Source organism: Rousettus aegyptiacus, unplaced genomic scaffold (genome assembly GCF_014176215.1).
Source record: "Rousettus aegyptiacus isolate mRouAeg1 unplaced genomic scaffold, mRouAeg1.p scaffold_m13_p_3, whole genome shotgun sequence".
Classification (NCBI taxonomy): Eukaryota; Metazoa; Chordata; class Mammalia; order Chiroptera; family Pteropodidae; genus Rousettus; species Rousettus aegyptiacus.
This window is the reverse complement of record NW_023416306.1, coordinates 165,344,885-165,361,731: the sequence shown is the minus strand read 5'-3', so window position 1 is coordinate 165,361,731 and position 16,847 is coordinate 165,344,885. Positions and strand designations below refer to the sequence as shown.

At 49.9% G+C, this 16,847-nt stretch overlaps 1 protein-coding gene and 1 non-coding gene across 5 annotated transcripts in view; both read right to left on the bottom strand.

Moving 5' to 3' along the window:
- SLC24A4 (solute carrier family 24 member 4) overlaps window positions 1-16,847 on the bottom strand; it is a 139,711-nt gene that overhangs the window by 109,171 nt on the left and 13,693 nt on the right. The gene's annotated exons all lie outside the window — the stretch shown is intronic.
- LOC118601217 lies at window positions 1,791-1,909 on the bottom strand. Its single transcript, XR_004950270.1, has one exon. It is a non-coding gene; the product is annotated as a 5S ribosomal RNA (ribosomal RNA).

The window sequence follows — 16,847 nt, the reverse complement described above, 5'->3', positions numbered from 1 at the left end:
AAAACAGAGGAAAGTGTGAATCTATCTCCGTATAAATGTTTTTCAAAGTCAAAATTGAACTAGTTTCACCTAGTTTAGGAAATTCAAGGCAGTGATTACATGTAGGTCAGGACAGTGATTACTGGAGTAAAAGCACCCTGGGGAGCCTCTGGGGGGAGGCGGGATTCCCTGACAGTGCTCTATGTCTTGACCTGAGTGATCTTTACATGAGTGTTCACTTTAGAAGGATTTGCTATACTTACACGCATGTTTTGTGTACATTTCTGTATGACTGGTTAATATGTGATCGTTGCTAAAAGGTCTTCACAAATCATCCTGGCTGCACTGAGAGTGGATTGTGGGAGAACAGGAAAGCAGGAGCTCAGTATGACACCCTCCCGCTAGTCCAGAGAAGCCCATTAGGCTAGATGAGACCAGACATTTCCCAGGCTAAGGTAAGGCTAGCTTAGACCAGACTAGCTCCTTAGGCTACACGATTACCCTAGACCATATTAGAGAGGATGGCGGCTGGGGAGGTGATAAAGAAATGGAGAAAAGTAGATAGATTCAGGATATGTTTTGGAGGTAGAAGGGTCAGACAGGTGGGGTGCAGGAAAGAAGGGCATTGAGAGCTTCTGGCTTGTGCACCTGGCCACCTATTGATGTCACTGAAATAGTAAAGAGCTGGGACAGGCATGGGGAGGGGTACGAGAGGACATGAAGAATCTGCACTGATCATACTAAGCCGGAAGTGCCTGCCGGACACCCCGGAAACGGTGTCGGGGAGGCCACTGGATATTTGAGCCTGGAGCTCACCACACTAAGGTGAGTAAAGAAGGCCGAGCGGTGGCCACGGGGCAGCCCAGCCAAGTCGCTCACCTGCTCCGCATGCCAGTCTCCCGGCACCCACAGAGCAATACACCGTTTGCTGTGGGTCAGCAAATCCTATACTGTTCTATGTAATGGAATTTCGGCTAGCGCTTCCTGACAGTGAGACGCATGAGCACTCTACCGATCATCGCCAGGCGTCGACGTAATTAGAAATAAGCGTGATTCGAAATGGGTCACCACCATTTCCTCTTTAGATGGAGAGAGAAAGACCGGTCCCAGCTGAATACGTGTAACTGGCCTGGCCGAACGTATTATCTTTTTCTTTTTAGTTCCCCACATTTCCGCCTGATGTCTCCTCTAAGCAGAATTGAAACAAGTCATTTTAGGAAGAGGAGAATGTTCCAGTAGAAAGAATCAACTTTAATGAACCAACTTTTTGCCAAAGCAGTCTCAAACAGCAGGCTTTTCAGGGGGCATATTCTCAGAAGTAAAAACATCTCCATTTATTTCATCCCACCAGAAGCAGCCTAAGACAGGATCAAACAAACTTCCTTCACTTGTCAAAGTTTTGAAATGCAACTGATATTTTAAATTTTTTAAAAACTGAGCTGAAGTTCACATAACATAAAATCTACTATCTTAACTAATCCTAAGTGCACAGTTTAGTGGCATTAAGCACACGCACACCTGTGCCACCATCATCACCGTCCCCGTAACTCTTTTCATCTTGCAGAAATATAGCTCTGTCCCCATGAAACAATAACTCCCCATTCCCTCCTCCCCCAGCCCCTGGCACCCACCATTCTACTTTCTGTCCCTATGAGTTTAACTACTCTTGGTACCTCATGTAAGTATGAATCATACCATATTTGTCATTTTGTGACTGGCTTATTTCACTTAGCATAACATCCTCAAGGTTCATCCAGGCTGTAGCATGTGTTAGAATTTCTTTTTTCTTTCTTTTTATTTCTTTTTTTTAATGCCTACAGCACCTGGTCTTCCTAGGTGGTCTCCCATCCAAGTACTAACCAAGCCCGACCCTGCTTAGCTTCCGAGATCAGACGAGATCAGGCTCATTCAGGGTGGAATGGCCACAGACAGGATTTCCTTCCTTTTTAAAGCTGAATAATATTCCACTGTACGGATAGACCACATTTTATCTGTTCATCCATCAATGAACGCTTGTGGCTACTGTGAACATGGTTGTGCAAATATCTCTTGGAGTCCTGACATGTAACATGAATTCCTCAGTTAAACTTCCTAAATAAAATGGAATCAAGCTGATTGATTTCTGATTTTACAACAGGATATTCAATTCCTTCTTGCAGCCAAGCTCTCTGTCTGTATCTTTACTGACTTTAGAAAAACTTCTCTCTAGATCTTAACTGTGCCGAGTCCTGCCGGCGATGATCCTCGTCTTATCCTTGAAGAAAGGCTGCAATATTGACTTGACCTTCACCGATGAAATAGCCCAGGTGAGTCTCAAGAAACTGAGAAATGCGGTTCTAATACTAAGGAAGAGTAATTATCCAACCTAATACTCATCAAAGCTAAAAATACAATGGAGTAAAATACAAAGCCAACAACTCCACCTAGCCCCAACACAAGCAAATGTCCAACCTCCACTTAGTTACTGTCAAGTCTGAAGAAACATCAGGTCATCTCCATGAAATGATACTCTGCATCCGATCATCTCCAACTCCCTCAGCACAGAAAGTGTCTTCTCTGTATTGTGGGACCGTGAAGGGTTCTATCCAAGTGTTAGATCTTCAGGGACACATAGTCAACATGTATATGTGGCTGTGACCAGCACACCTGGGTAGCAGGTAGGTAAAGGGCACGAGAGGAAAGGTGCCAGAGAGGAGAACAAGAGCCAAGTCCCAGAGTACAGACTTCATCCCGTATCCACGGGATACCAGGAGAAGGACCTGGTCCACGCCGCAGCAGCTCACTGAGCATGTCCTCCATTCCCAGCGCTGAGACCTGTATATCTATTAATTATTTTAATCCTCATAACAACCTGAGCAGCGTCATCACCATCCCCGCTTTACAATTAGAGAAACCAAGGCACAAAAAGGTCAAGTGACGCTCCCAAGGCTGCAGAGCTGGTAAGTAATGGAACTGGGGTTCAAGCTCAGGTGTTGGACAACCTTCAGAGCCGACACTCTTACCACGAAGCTTTACTACCTGGCGACAGTCCACACAGCAGGAGGCTCGTTCTGGTTTTCAAGAAAGACAAACACAAAGAAATGTCACATTAATTTCATCAGAGCTCCATGTTTCCTGTTCGGACTGGGTGTGCAAGGTGAGCCCTCACACCTCCCAGTAGCCTGTACACGCACACAAGCAAATAAACACACGACTCGGGCTTCGACACGGGCTCGCAGTACCAACGTCACTCATAACTGCATCTCGCGACCTGCAGCTGGAGAATGGAGACAGAGCCTCAAAACCATGGGAACGGGGCTCCAGCCAGACACCCCTGAACCCGGGCGGGCCGCACTCCCAGGCCCAGCAAACCTGAGCTGCCCCTTCTGCCCTTCGCCTCTCCCTAGCTCAGGCCCATTTTCTAGTATTTGGGCAAAGAGAGCTGTTTCAAAATACCAGATCAATTTCTGGATAGTCTGAGTTCCCACACGCTGCAGGTTATAGCATCTCAAAGTAGAGCCTGGAGGCTGAGGACCTGGGCTCAGGACGAGCTTTCAACAAACCACTGAACTTCTCAAGACTCAGCCTCTACCGGGGAGTGAGACCCTCCCGGGCTGCTGTCAGTACAGAAATGAAGTGTTCATTCGTGATTCCTACATCCCCCTCTGGCCTCTTCCCCATCTACAAATTACGCTTCTAGTCCCCACTGCACTCCAGCCCAAGCAGCCTCCTTGCTGTTCCCCAAACCCGCCTGAGGCCTGAGGTCTGCAAGCCCATCCCCCACTTCTTTCCATGGCTGCTCACATATCACTTTCTCTGTAAGGACTTGGCTGGGAAGCCTATAAGATATTCCAACTGTTCTGCCCCAACAGCTTGAGAAAGGAGAAGAGGGAGGGCCTGCTCTATCCTCCCCACCCCCTATTGCCTCTAACACCCCCTAGGGCCTTGCATCTCAGAGTGTGGTCTGGGGACCAACCTCAGCCACATCCCTGGGAGCTTATAAGAAATGCAGAATCTCAGCCCCCTGCCCAGACACACGAAGTCAGGATCTGCATTGTCACAAGGTGCCCGTAGGGGATTTACATGCACATTCACGTGTGAGAAACTCTATTCTAGCCATTATATACTTGGCTTATTTATTGTGTCTGTTTCCTCGCTCGAGGCTGTAAGCTCCCTTGCTGTGGTCCCCAAACTACAAATGAATTCGCCACACTGGAGGCTCTCTAACGGATCGTGAACAAATGAATGGACTACAAGCAGTCAAGGTCAGGACAGTGCAGAGTAGGATCCCGGCAGGGCCTGCCTGGGGGCTAACCGTGCCTCACCTGGAGGCCCAGGCATATCCTTAGGACCAAGTTCACTGACAAAGGCACAGGAAACCAGGAGGGGATTTAGTTGGCTTCTCACAGGAAGTGCCGGTGGGTGACGAGTGCTTGCGCCAGCCCGTCAGAGCATCCCCCTGATGTACGGAAGCTTTGCATGAGGCGGGACACACAGAGTTGAAACTATGAGGCTACAGCTGCCTGTGAGCACTGAGCACTCAAGCCTCCCCCAACCCCTGACCCAGTCCCCAGGTTTAGCTAAAACAGGCCCTGCAATCTTAGGGTTCACTAGGCTTAAGGAAACCTGAAGGTGACAATTCCCTTTCCGACAACGCAGCCCAAGTAGAGTACAGCTGATTACGTGTCTGCATGGAAAAGGACGTGAGCAACGGCCAGCAGAAAGGGGACACACGTGGAGTAAACAGGAAAAGATACTCCACCTCGCTCATGAATGAAACAGGGAAACAAAAAACTCCACCGCGATATTGCGACCTGCCCCGCTCCAGACTGGCAACAGCTGGGCGTCTCATTCCTGGCTCCTGGGACAGAGGCTGTCAGGCTTCACGAAGGGTCATTTAGCACTACGTGTCAACGTCACAAGTTCACATACCTTCTGGCTCAGCCACGGCACTTCTAAGCTCTTTATCACAATGCCGTTCTCTGAATCACAAATCCATCTACCGCCTGGCCGAGCAATTCTACTTCTGCGCTATCGCGACGCTGTTTTCTGCCCTCTACATGCCTGAGTCAGCAGGGAGCCACTTAAATGTAGCCCCTCCATACAACAGAATACTATGCCGACTAAAGAGTGAAACACCCACCCACACACACACACACACGTTTATTTACCAACGATCTGGGTTGGCCTTCAGAAGCAAGGAAAGGCACAGAACAATGAGTATGTCAGGCTCCTAACTGTGTGAAAGACATGAATCGTCGCGTAGCCCCAGGCCCTATGAGCAGACTTGCAGAAAGCTGGGGAAGGGCTGCCTTTGGGGAAGGGATCTGGGTAGCTGTGGACAGCGTCAGAGGGAGTTTTACCCTATCGTCTTTTGTCCTTTTTTTTTGAATTTTAATTCATGTGCATATATTACTTCTTCGGAGGCTCCTTTTTTTTTTTTTTTTTTTTTCAAATCCCCTACACTGAATTGCAGTTACTCTTTGGGGTCATATCAAAAACACCGCCAGGAAATCCTAATCAGAATTTCTGGGGTTCCCAAACTCTCCCGAATCACATTCTCAGACGATGGAACTGTTATGGACTGAATGTTTGTATCCACCCCTCCCCCCGCCCCAAATTCATATGATGAAATCCAATGTGATGGCGTGAGGAGGTGAGGCCTCTGGGAGGTGACTAGGTCACGAGGGTGGAGCCCTCACGGATGAGATCGGCGCCTTAAAAAAGGCCACCCCAGGAAGCTCTCTTGCCCTCCTTCTGCAATGAGAAGTCGGCAGTCTGCAACCAGGAAGAGGACCCTAACCACAGACCAACCATGCTGGCATCTGATCTCAAACCTCCAGCCTCCAGGACCATGAGAAGTAAATTTCTGCGGTCCAGAGCCACCCGGTCTGTGGCATTCTGGTAGGGCAGCCCAAACGGATTTATTTCCAGATGGCCAATGGCACTTCCTAAGTGGAGATTTCATTTTTAACTGAGCAGGCAATCTCAGTTCCTTCCCTGAATGTTCTTCAGGAGGCTCCTTGTTCTCACCCCCACGCAAGTCCCCCTGCAACACTAACTCTAACGTAGCTGGGATGGACCTCGGGCAGCAGCGGCAGCCTCCCCTCTGGGCAGGTGGAGCCACAAAACCCAGGGAATGAATAAGCCTGGGGCCGCTCTCCAGCTTCCAATGGACTTAACCTCCCTGGGCCTTGCAGACAAAAAACAGGGCCGCATACTAAACCGGACAGGCTCGGGGCAGGCCTGAATGGTGAGCCTTACGAACTCAGAGATCGCAAGCAACCACGGAAGATGGGCTGACTATAAAAATTCCTAACTAAAAGCAGGTCATGGCAGGTAGTCGCATCCTTGGTCTGTAGCTTCCTTGACAAAGGTCAGTGTTTACCTTAAGTGAGCCTGTCTATCATTGTCCCTTTGTATCTCAGGTAACACAGACTTGGGACGTTGGAGTTGTCTTCTTTTCAAGACCTCGAGGCACGACGGGGAGGAGACCACAGAGCTCTTCGTGGTTATCTTGTTCCCTGCACACCATCTCCCTGTGCTGTAAACGTTCATTATTAACTGTCCTGCACCCGCCAGTGTAACAGATGTGTCTGTCTAACTTTTTATCCAATCCCAGAGATTCCCCCCACCTTTGCTTTCTTCCACGCCCTGAATCTACCACCACTGAGTTTCAGGGAACCCTCCTTACATCAATTCCTTTAATTCTAATGTATAAAATAAGCTGCAAAACTGCCATTCTCTGGCGGGTTTTCTCGACCCGTTGAGATTCTGCTTCCTGGCAATGGTCATCAGTTTGGCGCAAACTCGTAAAAATTCTCTACAGGTTTGGATGTTTCTTACGTCAGCAGATTCCACTCCTCGTCAGCAAACTGAGGATGCCACACTTCTGACAACCATCTTTTGAAAACAGGACCTCTGCTGAAGGCAACGCAAAGCCCTAGAAGGGGAGAGCCCTGCGCTCGAGTCCAAAGTCCATCCCCCGGCCTGTAAGGTTCTGCTCAACAAAGTCCCTGCGATCTTAGGTCCACATCTCCTGCCCCCTTCCCCATCACTCTGCTCCGAAACACCGCAGACACAGAGGTGTCGCTGTAACACCCCGCTTTCTCCCTTACCTCAGGGCCTTTGCACCTGCCACCCCCCTCTTCCATCTCTCTCCATCCGGGCAGCTCCTACTGGTCCAGCATGCCTCAAGTTAAACATTCCTGTAAGGAACGCAGGGAGGAGCCAAGCGAACTACATGTTAAATCGAGCTATATTTAAAGACTGCAGTGTGCTGAGCTTTCAGCACAATGTGATGTGTGTGTGTGTGTGCGCGTGCGCGCACACATGAGCACGCATGCCCTGTGCTTTCAGCCAAACTCTAGGGGAGGTCAGGTGCCCTGATCAGGAACTCCCACCCTGCCGTGGCAAGTTAGTGTGATGACTGGCCAAACTCCAGAGCCCTTCGGCCGCCTCCATTTCCCATCGACGCCAGGGAACTGCTCATCTGCATAAAGAGTTGGGTGTACTGGTGGTAACTTAGCGACTCGGTAATTAGCACACTGGGTGTTACAAATGGGCTCTCACTGATGAAAGCAAAGGCATTTGAGACATGGAGACGGCCAAGATATTGTAAAGGTCATCCCCACCTGCGGAGACTAAGGCACGAAGCCTGTATCCTCAGTCCTTAGGGATGGTGCCAAGGCCCTGTCCTCAAAAGGTCCCAAGTCTGGCCAGTGTCTTGGGTGGGTTCTGGTGCCTGATTCTGACTGTAAGGTTAATGGAGTCCTGACACGTGAGTATCATCAATTTTACCTTGAGTGAATCTTTCCTGCAAGTTGTCCTCAGAACACCCAAAAGGACAGTGTTGAGACTTCATCTATCTTTTTGAAGGTTGCACATCTGCGTGGCAGAACTTGACCGGCAGCTTGCTTCCTTTATAACCTGGAAGCAAGGGCCCTGAGGAGCAGTGGGCTCTCACCTGCCACCATACTGGCTTTGTAGATAGAGTCCTTAATAGGTTCCAGCATATTCAGAAGCCTGCAACCATTGTTCACACATACATTATTCTGGACCTGGGCACATTTTCCTTCTGTGATCAGCCCTAAAGAATTCCTTTTGGTCGAATGCTTGCCAGGTGGTGTGGTGAGTGTCTCCCCTACGGGACGAGGGCGGTGGCGCACCCTCAAACCCACACGAACCGCCTCTTAGGAAGACAATCAATTACGAAGCTCCTTTACTCGTAATTCAGAAAGGAGACCTTCTGCTGGAAAGAACACCCTCGGCCACAGAGAGCTCGTGGAGAGGCACTCAGGAACAAGACGGAAGCACGCTGCCGCCATGCCGCCCTCGACGCACGCCCCCCGATCCAAGAGAAGCGTATATTTCAAAATGCCCTACGGCAACATGAGGGACCCTGATAGAAACGTTTGTGTGTCTGACTTTATCAATATCAATATCCTGGTTGTGATCTTGTACCCTAATCTTTCAAACTATTGCTACTGGGGGGGACACAAGAATGAAGGGGCCACAGACCCTCCCATACTGTTTCTTAAAACTGTGTGCGAATCTACAATGATCTCAAAATAAAAAAAGTTTAATAAAAACAAAAAAAAACGACTAAAAAAACAACATGCCCTATACCCTCTAGAAACATCTTCCAGTTGCTTTATTTAGGGCATTGACAATCTGAGGGGTGAGGGGTGGAATTCATTGCAATCCTTACATTAGCCTTTTTACCTGGAATTGGGGGTGTTCCTGTTCTTTCCCTCCTGCTTTGTAATGGTTCATTTTATACACCTCCCAAAGCCGGCGGCAGATTTGCTGCCCCCATGAGAGCTGATAACTCCAGATCATAAGCTACAGGCGGCAGCTAAACCTTAGGCAAAGTCTGGCTTCCTTCCCTAGTTTAGATTGTCACTCTTGTGACATTCTCAGTAATGACGTTCCCACATTCACGGGAGCCTGGTTTCAACTGTTGGTGGCCCTTGGCTCCGACAAGCTTCACTAAAGAGACCCTCAGAACACTGTGCTTCAAAAGAATTTTCCCCGTGTACATCGGAAGACAAAACCCAAAGAAAAAACACGGACGAGCTGATCCTGTTTCGGATCTCATGATGAAAGTTTACTTTAGTATAAATCTTAGAGGAAAAAAAACCCCAAACTCCAAAGCTAAGATGGACGACATGAAACTAATTACTGTGGAGTCTCCATTCGAATGCCGTGCAGCGTGAGTTCACAGGAAGCGACCCCGGGGACTGGGAGTCATGAAACTGCCAACCAGATTTGTGACCTAGAGCAGGAGTTGGCAAACTACAGCCCAGAGTTGATAAAGTTTTATTGCAACACAGCCACCCACGTTCCTTCACAGATTCGCCTACAATGGCAGAGTTCAGCAGTTGCCACAGACACTGTAAGACCCACGAAGCCTACAATATTTACCGTCTAGCCCTTTTCAGAAAGAGGTTGCTGACCTCTGACCCAGAGCAATAACCAGGATAAAAATGCCGCTGACAGGATTTGAGTGCCAGGCACCGTGCCAAGTGCTTTTTACACCTTACCTCATCTAATCCGCACGACAAACCTGCAAAGTTAGGATAATCTCCACCTCATAAATAAGGAAACTGAGGCTCAAAGAGGTTAAAACCTGCCCAAGTTCACATACAGAGTAAGTGGAGAGGCCAGGATTCAAACTCCAGTGCATCTGAGGCTGAGTGCCTGGCTCCTTCCAACGTACTGTCTTGCCTCCTGAGCAAATCTCTCCTCTCTCTGGGCCCAGGTCCTCTTCTGAGAGGGTTGCAAAAGAAGCTCTGACATCCAAACTACGCCTCTGAACACGATGAGAACAACTCGTTCTCAATCAGATATCAAGATGCGGGGTAATGGCCTAAAGGTCCAACACTGGAATTATTTTCTTTAAAAGTATTTCTACAATCCAAATACATCCAAAAAGGTTTGAGATCAGTGTGACAAGCCGAAAGCAAAGTGACAATGTGGAGAAGTAATGTAAAGAGAGAATGGATCATTACATTAAAAAGATAAGCATAAAACGCTTTCGAGCTTCCTGGCAGCCAAAGCGATAGGGGGGGGGGGAAATGTCAACACTGAGAACCTCACTACCTGATGAGAGGAATCGCCCCTTCCTGGCCGCTATTTTACCTTGCAGCTTCGGTCAGTGTTCCTGACCCTGATTTTTGCCATTAGGGAGGTCTCATGCCACAAAGACACATGCCAGGATCCTTGGAAGATCTGGGACATCCCAGCACAAGCCAGGTGGCGTTAGCCCAGTGTGGGACACTGAGTGGAACCAGGACCGTATCCCGTCAGCTCCCATCGGTGATGTCCAACTCCCCAGGAAGAAGAAACGGGACGCTGATGTCAGAACCCGCTAAGGAGTCTGTACATTTGTTTCGTTTAGTAAGACTAAAGTCGATTATAAAGCCCGCTCATTCTTTATGACGTTTTAAAAGAAGGTTGGAAATAATGTCCAGCTGCATTAACGAACCATCCTGGCAGTATAGATGGCAAAGGATATAGTTCCAAGGAACCCCAGCTCTTGAGGTCCTTCTTACCCCAGCACCACCCTCCTCTCCACCCCCCTACCCCTGCCCCAGGCCCATATCACAGGGGCAAAGATCATGGGTCTGGCACACATGCTCCTAAGTCTCCCTGCAGAAACTTCCAGAGCCAGAAAGGCCACACTGCCGCCCAGCCCAGCTCAGTGGTTTTTAACTGTGGCTTCCCATTCGAATCACTGGGAGAGCTTTAAAAACCACTGCGGCCTGGGCCCACACCCAAAGATTCTGACTTAATTTGTCTGGGGTATGGCCTTGGCATCAGGATTTAAAAAAAAAAAAAAAAAAATCTCCCCAGGTGACTCTAATGCACAGCCACAGTAGAGAAGCACGGCTCCAGTTCAATGCCAATCCACGGATGGCGTGGTCACTTTCCCCCTGCACGAGTGAAGTCACCACTGCAGGCAGCTATCACTGCACTACCAATGACAGCTCCGACGTCAGGCCCGCTCGGTTTCTCTACGTAGATGGTTATGATAATGACCCCTCACTCGCCATGATCTCAGAGTTCAGCCCAACATGTTATGGCAAAGAGACACTTCCATCCTTGCCCTCGGATCACTCTCTCCCGAGGCTTCCAATAATGAATGTTTACTGAACACCTCCCGTGTGCAGACAGAGGAGACGTGACCTCACGCTTTCTCCTCGACCGTCCACAGAGGCAGGGGAGGCCATTCTCATTTGACAGATGGGAAAACTGAGGCTCCAAAAAGAATCAGAACATCGGACATTCATTATTCCTGCACTACTTTCTATCCCGGTTGCTCTAAAACCTGAACTTGTAATAGAAGCAGAACATTTCAATTTCCTTAAATATATATATATATATATATATATATATGGAATATATATATATGTGGAATATATATAATTTCAATGACTTCACTCTGTTCTGGTCACACCAGCTTCCCTGCTGTTGGAGAAACAGCTTCCTCAGGGCCTTTGCTCATCACGTCCACTTTCCTGGGCCAGGAATGACTCCCTGCACCCCTTTCCCCTAGCAGATAGCTGCGTGATCATCCCTTCTGGGTTCAGGTCCCAGGCACTCAGAGACCTTCTCGAACACCTTATTTTAGAACCTCAAACCCGTCCTGGCCACTATCTCCTTATTCTATTTTTCCTCACCGTGTTTATCACCTGACATTACGCACCTACTTACCTGCAAATTTATCTTCGCCCTCCTCCTAAAGCAAACCCCCCGAGGGCAGGAACTTTCCGTTCACTGTTGTGTCGCAGTGCCTGGCTCCTGGCAGGTGCTCAATAAATACCCTGTCACCGCAACAGCCCTAACGTATCGACCCGTTCTGTACTTACGTTAACATACTGAACCTTCGCTAAGACGACTTGCTCTACAATTGGGGAACCTGAGGCACAGAAAGGCTAATAAACGACTTGCCCGAGGTCGCTGCTCGAAAGTGGCAGAGTCAGGATTCAAACCCAGGCAGACCGGCTCCGGAGTTTGTACCCTGAACCACTTTGTTGAATGGGCGATTAATGAATGAGGGGTGCTGCCACACGGATCCCTGAGCCCCTCAAAGGGGTCACCCTGAGTTCTGCTCTGCTCTGCGGTGTTGACTGGGTCCCATCTGCCCAGACGTTCCGTCGGTCTCCCCGGTCCGGGCGGGCCCCATCACACCTTCACCCTGTTTGCACGGCAGTTTGCGCGGCAGCAGGATTTGAGGACGCTTGAAAGCCGGGGAGGAACTTGAAGTGCGCCCAGCTCCTGGCACGTCTCCCCAGACATCCTGTCTTCACACAGCAAAACGTAGCACTTTGAAACAGGCAGATCTTGGACACTTGGCGAGCCGGCCAGATGGCGCACACTGGGTCAGCCCGGCTCTCCCTGCTCGTGGAGGGCCCCACGAGGCAAGGCTCCTTCCCTGCTGACAACTCGGCCCATGGGCCTCTCCCCCTCTCTCACCGTCAGACAGCTGCCAGGTCTTTGCCACTCTGACCACGACCTGGTCTCCGAAATCGAACCCTCTCTCCACTCGTCCACTCGTGTTGCTGCCTTCCCGTCCTCGTGCATGGACCCCTACGCAGCCTGGGGCATCATCTCAGAGCTAGCTCCATCCTCTGCCCTGAGGTCAGACTCATCTCCCCAAAGCACATTCCTCATCATAGCGACCCCTGGCTCGGAAGCCTTCCCCACCTCCGACTGCCCCGGCGAGAAATCGAAACGCCCTTGCTGGACGACAGAAGCCTGCTGTCACCTGATTCCAGAACACTCTCCCTTCCTCAGGTCTGCTCCTCACCGAACATCCACGTGAGCAACACACACTGTTCTACTCCCAAGACCGTATCAGTCAGCTTCCACCAGCTAACCGTGATGGAGCAGTAACAAACAACCCCCCGAACATCAACGGTGTGAACACGCATTTATTTCTTACGCATGTCACATATTGGCAATTACGGGTTACTTCTCCTGTATTTTCCTGTTTTAGAATCCGGACAGATGGTAAGCCCCGTCCAGGACATGCCATCCTCATGGAAAAGGGGAACGAGCCAGAGCTGACGGAGACACACATCGGCGGGTAGCGCTTCTGCTCAGACACAGTGTAAGTCGTGTCTGCTCCCATGCCACTGACCAAAGCACGTCGATGTCCTATGTCAATAGACTGAACACTCGACGATGCACGTCACATCCCCACCTCTAGAGGAAGGTCTGCAGGTTAAGTAAATGCAAATGATAACACGAGTCATCACAGAAAGTCCTGCCTGGGCACCAGGACCATGTGGTCAGCGCTTTCGATACCTTCGAGGCCAATTCCCGCCCCCAAGGAAAAATCTCTTGCTTCCCTGAGCCCTCGCCTGGCTTCATCTGCCTCTGAGAGGATGCAGACCTGAATGTCCTCCTGTCCCCAAGAGAGTGTTTTAGTTACTGGCATTTCACAGTTCATTCCCCTGTCAGATCCTTGAGTGTAGACCGTCCTCCTGCCCGTGGGATTCTGCACCAGGTGGGCATCGAAGCAATGTTTATTTAGTGAGTGAATGAGTCTATGGAGTAGAGAGCCAGATTTGCATTTGGCTTTAGATTTTTTTTTCTTTTAGCAGACGCGGTTACTTGCCTCATCACACCCGCTAACCTTTGGACGCAAATTTCCTCATCCCTTCCGCACTGTTATGTGAGGGGGAGCCTTGGTTCAATGCATCTGCACTTGGCAAAGAGGCTCTTGAATTGCTTGGATAAATGAACAAATGGGGGAATAAACGAGAGCAGAGCGCCTGAGCAGACTCTGACCCCAGAGGCAGGAGAAGAGGTACGAGCGGAGAACCCCACCGGCTCGCTAGGCAGAGAGAAGCTGGCTGGAAAAATCTGTCCTCGAGGATTAGCTAGACCCAAAGTAACGATTATTCAAGCAAATGGAGAGTGATGGTGAGTTTCTGACAAGTCTGCAGATTGCTGCTTACTCTGTCTGCCACCTTCACCTGCAAAGAGGCGACGGGGCACTACAATTTAAGATGTGGCCTGCCTCTAGAAGATGGTCCTACGCTACGATTACGGAAGAGGAGAAGAAGTGAATGAACAGATGAGCCCTAATAAACCCTATCGAGGACCCCAGGATCATACACTCCCGAAGTCAGAAGACTTAACTTGGAATAAAAACGGACCTTTGGCTTGCTTCCCCAGACCTACGATAGTCTTAAAAAAAATAATAATTTAAGTGCCTTTAAGTCTTTCCTCCAAATGATTACACATTAGATCAAAATGGGATTGGGCAATCAAAACTGCCAGGCTCTGGAAACTAAATACAGACAGCGGACCACTAAACAGAGGCCCCTGAGGTCATGTCCTGCCCGGGCAAATCTCTGTCTCAGGGAGGGGCACCATTCGCCAGCCCAGGCCATCTGGCTGACAGCATGAAGGCCAGAAACGCCATCTCTCAATTAAGTGACAAGGAGGATTGACAGTGCCCTTCCTGGATGAGGAATATCGGAACTTGTCCTTGTGAGCAAAAACTGTCCTCAAAACGAGAAATCTGCATTCAGCCTGCACACGTGACATGGCATCTCGGCACTGAGCCATGCTTGGTGCTTCCGCGTGGGCATGGCCTGCCGCATGGCTGGGTTCAGTCCCCGAGGACGGGACCTTCGCCAGCACCCCTAGCAGAAGTGAACAAGAGCCACGCTTGTCGTTATGGGCCGGGCTTATGGGAGCCTGAGGGCCACGGGCTGCGACAAGGTTGTCCCCTTGCTCTCAGGCACATCGTTCTCCCTCCCGGTGCTGGCGGCAGGAACTCCAGGGTAGGGGCCTGGTCGGGACGAGGGAGGCATGTGATGGCCTCCGTTCTCGTCCTGGCCCTGCGTTGCCTCTGGATGACTGATTTTTAGCAGCTGAGAGATTTAAGAATACCTCCTCCCAGGTCCTGGCTTTAGGGACTCTAATTTAATTGGTCCAGGGTGGGGCCTGGGCATGGGTAGTTTTGGTAAGGCTCCCTGGGCAAGTCTAAAGCACAGCCAGGGTTGGCAACCTCAGCTCAGACCTGAGATTTGCACCTGCCCTGTACCATACAGCAATGGTGGCAGTGAGGTGGGCTGTTCAACATCCTCCATCCACGCATGACCCCAAATATCTGGTTTAAAAAAGTTTAAAGCTCAGATGCGGGCAAACGCATGTTCATCCACCATGGCAAAAAGGCGGAAACGACCACATGTCCATTGATAGATGAATGAATAAACAAAACCTGGCTATCCATACAATCGAATAGTATTCGGCCTTAAAAAGGAATGAAATTCTGACACGCGCTACAACCTGGGTGAACCTTGAGGACATTATGCTAAGTGAAATAAGCTGGTCACAAAATGACGACTATTGTATGATTCTACTTATATGAGGGACCAAGAACAGTCAAATTCACACAGACAGGAAGTGGAATGGTGGTTGGCAGGGGCTAGGGGAGGACAAAATGGGACGTTATTGTTGAATGGGGACAGAGCTTCGTTTTTACAAGATAAAAAGAGTTACGGGGATGGACAGTGGTGGTGGTTGTACAATGTGAATGTACTAAATGCCACTGAACTACGGTGGCATTTAGCTTTTAAGTGGTTAAAATAGCCAATTTTATGTTGCAGTTTACCACAATAAAGTGTTTTTTAAGTGTGAAGGTTTCTTTACTGCAAACTGTCTCATATCGTGGCGCTCACTGTCACCCAATCTGTCCCCACTGGAGGCAGACCTCAGTCTTCCCCACACGTATTTGATCATGGAAGCTTTTCTGGGCAGGAGATGGGGAGACGGGCAGGCCCGTTTGTGGACCAGCACTCCTCAAAGCAGCCTGGGGTATGCTGGGTCAAGCTCTCAGCGCAAGCTTTCTATCACCGAGCCCTGGCTATGCAGCGGTCACAGCGCTGAGCAGGACAGCCGACGGGCATGATCGTGTTTCATTCTGCCAGGACTCCTGCTTAGGTAAATATTATGACTGCCATTTCACTGATGGGGAAAACCGAGCCTCACAGAGACCAAATGACCTGCCCAAGGCCATGCAGCTCCCCGGCAGGGCTGAAACCCGAACCCAGGTCAGGCAGACTCTATACTCTCACTTCTCAAAGTGCGATCTCGTGAGAGGCCACTCTGATATCACCCAGGAGCCTCTTAGGTAGGCAGAGCCTCAGGCCCCGCCCCAGACTTCTGCCTGCATCTGCATTTTAACAAGGTCCCCAGGTGCCCGTGGGCGCACTATGGTTGGAGAAGCAGAACTCTGAGCTGTGACACACACTGCCTTCCTCCAAGGTCTCCTGGGTCCCTTTGGACTTCATTGTGCAAAGCTAAGAATGCACTGTGAACACCCTCCCGTGCACGTGGTCTGCATCTTAGAGACCACCCCTCCCACACACACACACACTTTCTCTTTCTTCCTAATACACATGAGTCACCGGAAGCCCGCAAGTCATTTAGCTACTTGTCACACTACACTACATTGGGATTTTCGCCAGCTAAGGAAAAACAAGCACAGTTTAAATGATCAGAGAGATGTGAAAGCGATTCTTTCAAGGGCTTGCTCCCTCCGAGGCCCACAGAAGAATTACCCAGAAACGAGACAAACGCAACAGCACAGCCAGGCCATTCGGCGGCCAGCACAGGGTGGCTCTCACCCTCGCCAGCACGCTGCCCCCAATAACCGAAATATCTCAGGTGACGGGGTGGCCCTCCAGTCGGTCTCCCGGGGAGGCGGAGAGGCTGAGAGGCTGAGGTTTCCTTTAAGAGGCATGCGGGGGTGGGAACCTGCCCCCTGGCTCTTCCCCTCCCTGGTCTCAGGTGAAATCACTGCAAACCCATCTCCAGTGCCCCTTCTACACATAGTCCTCGTTCACAGAGGCTTAGCTAATAAG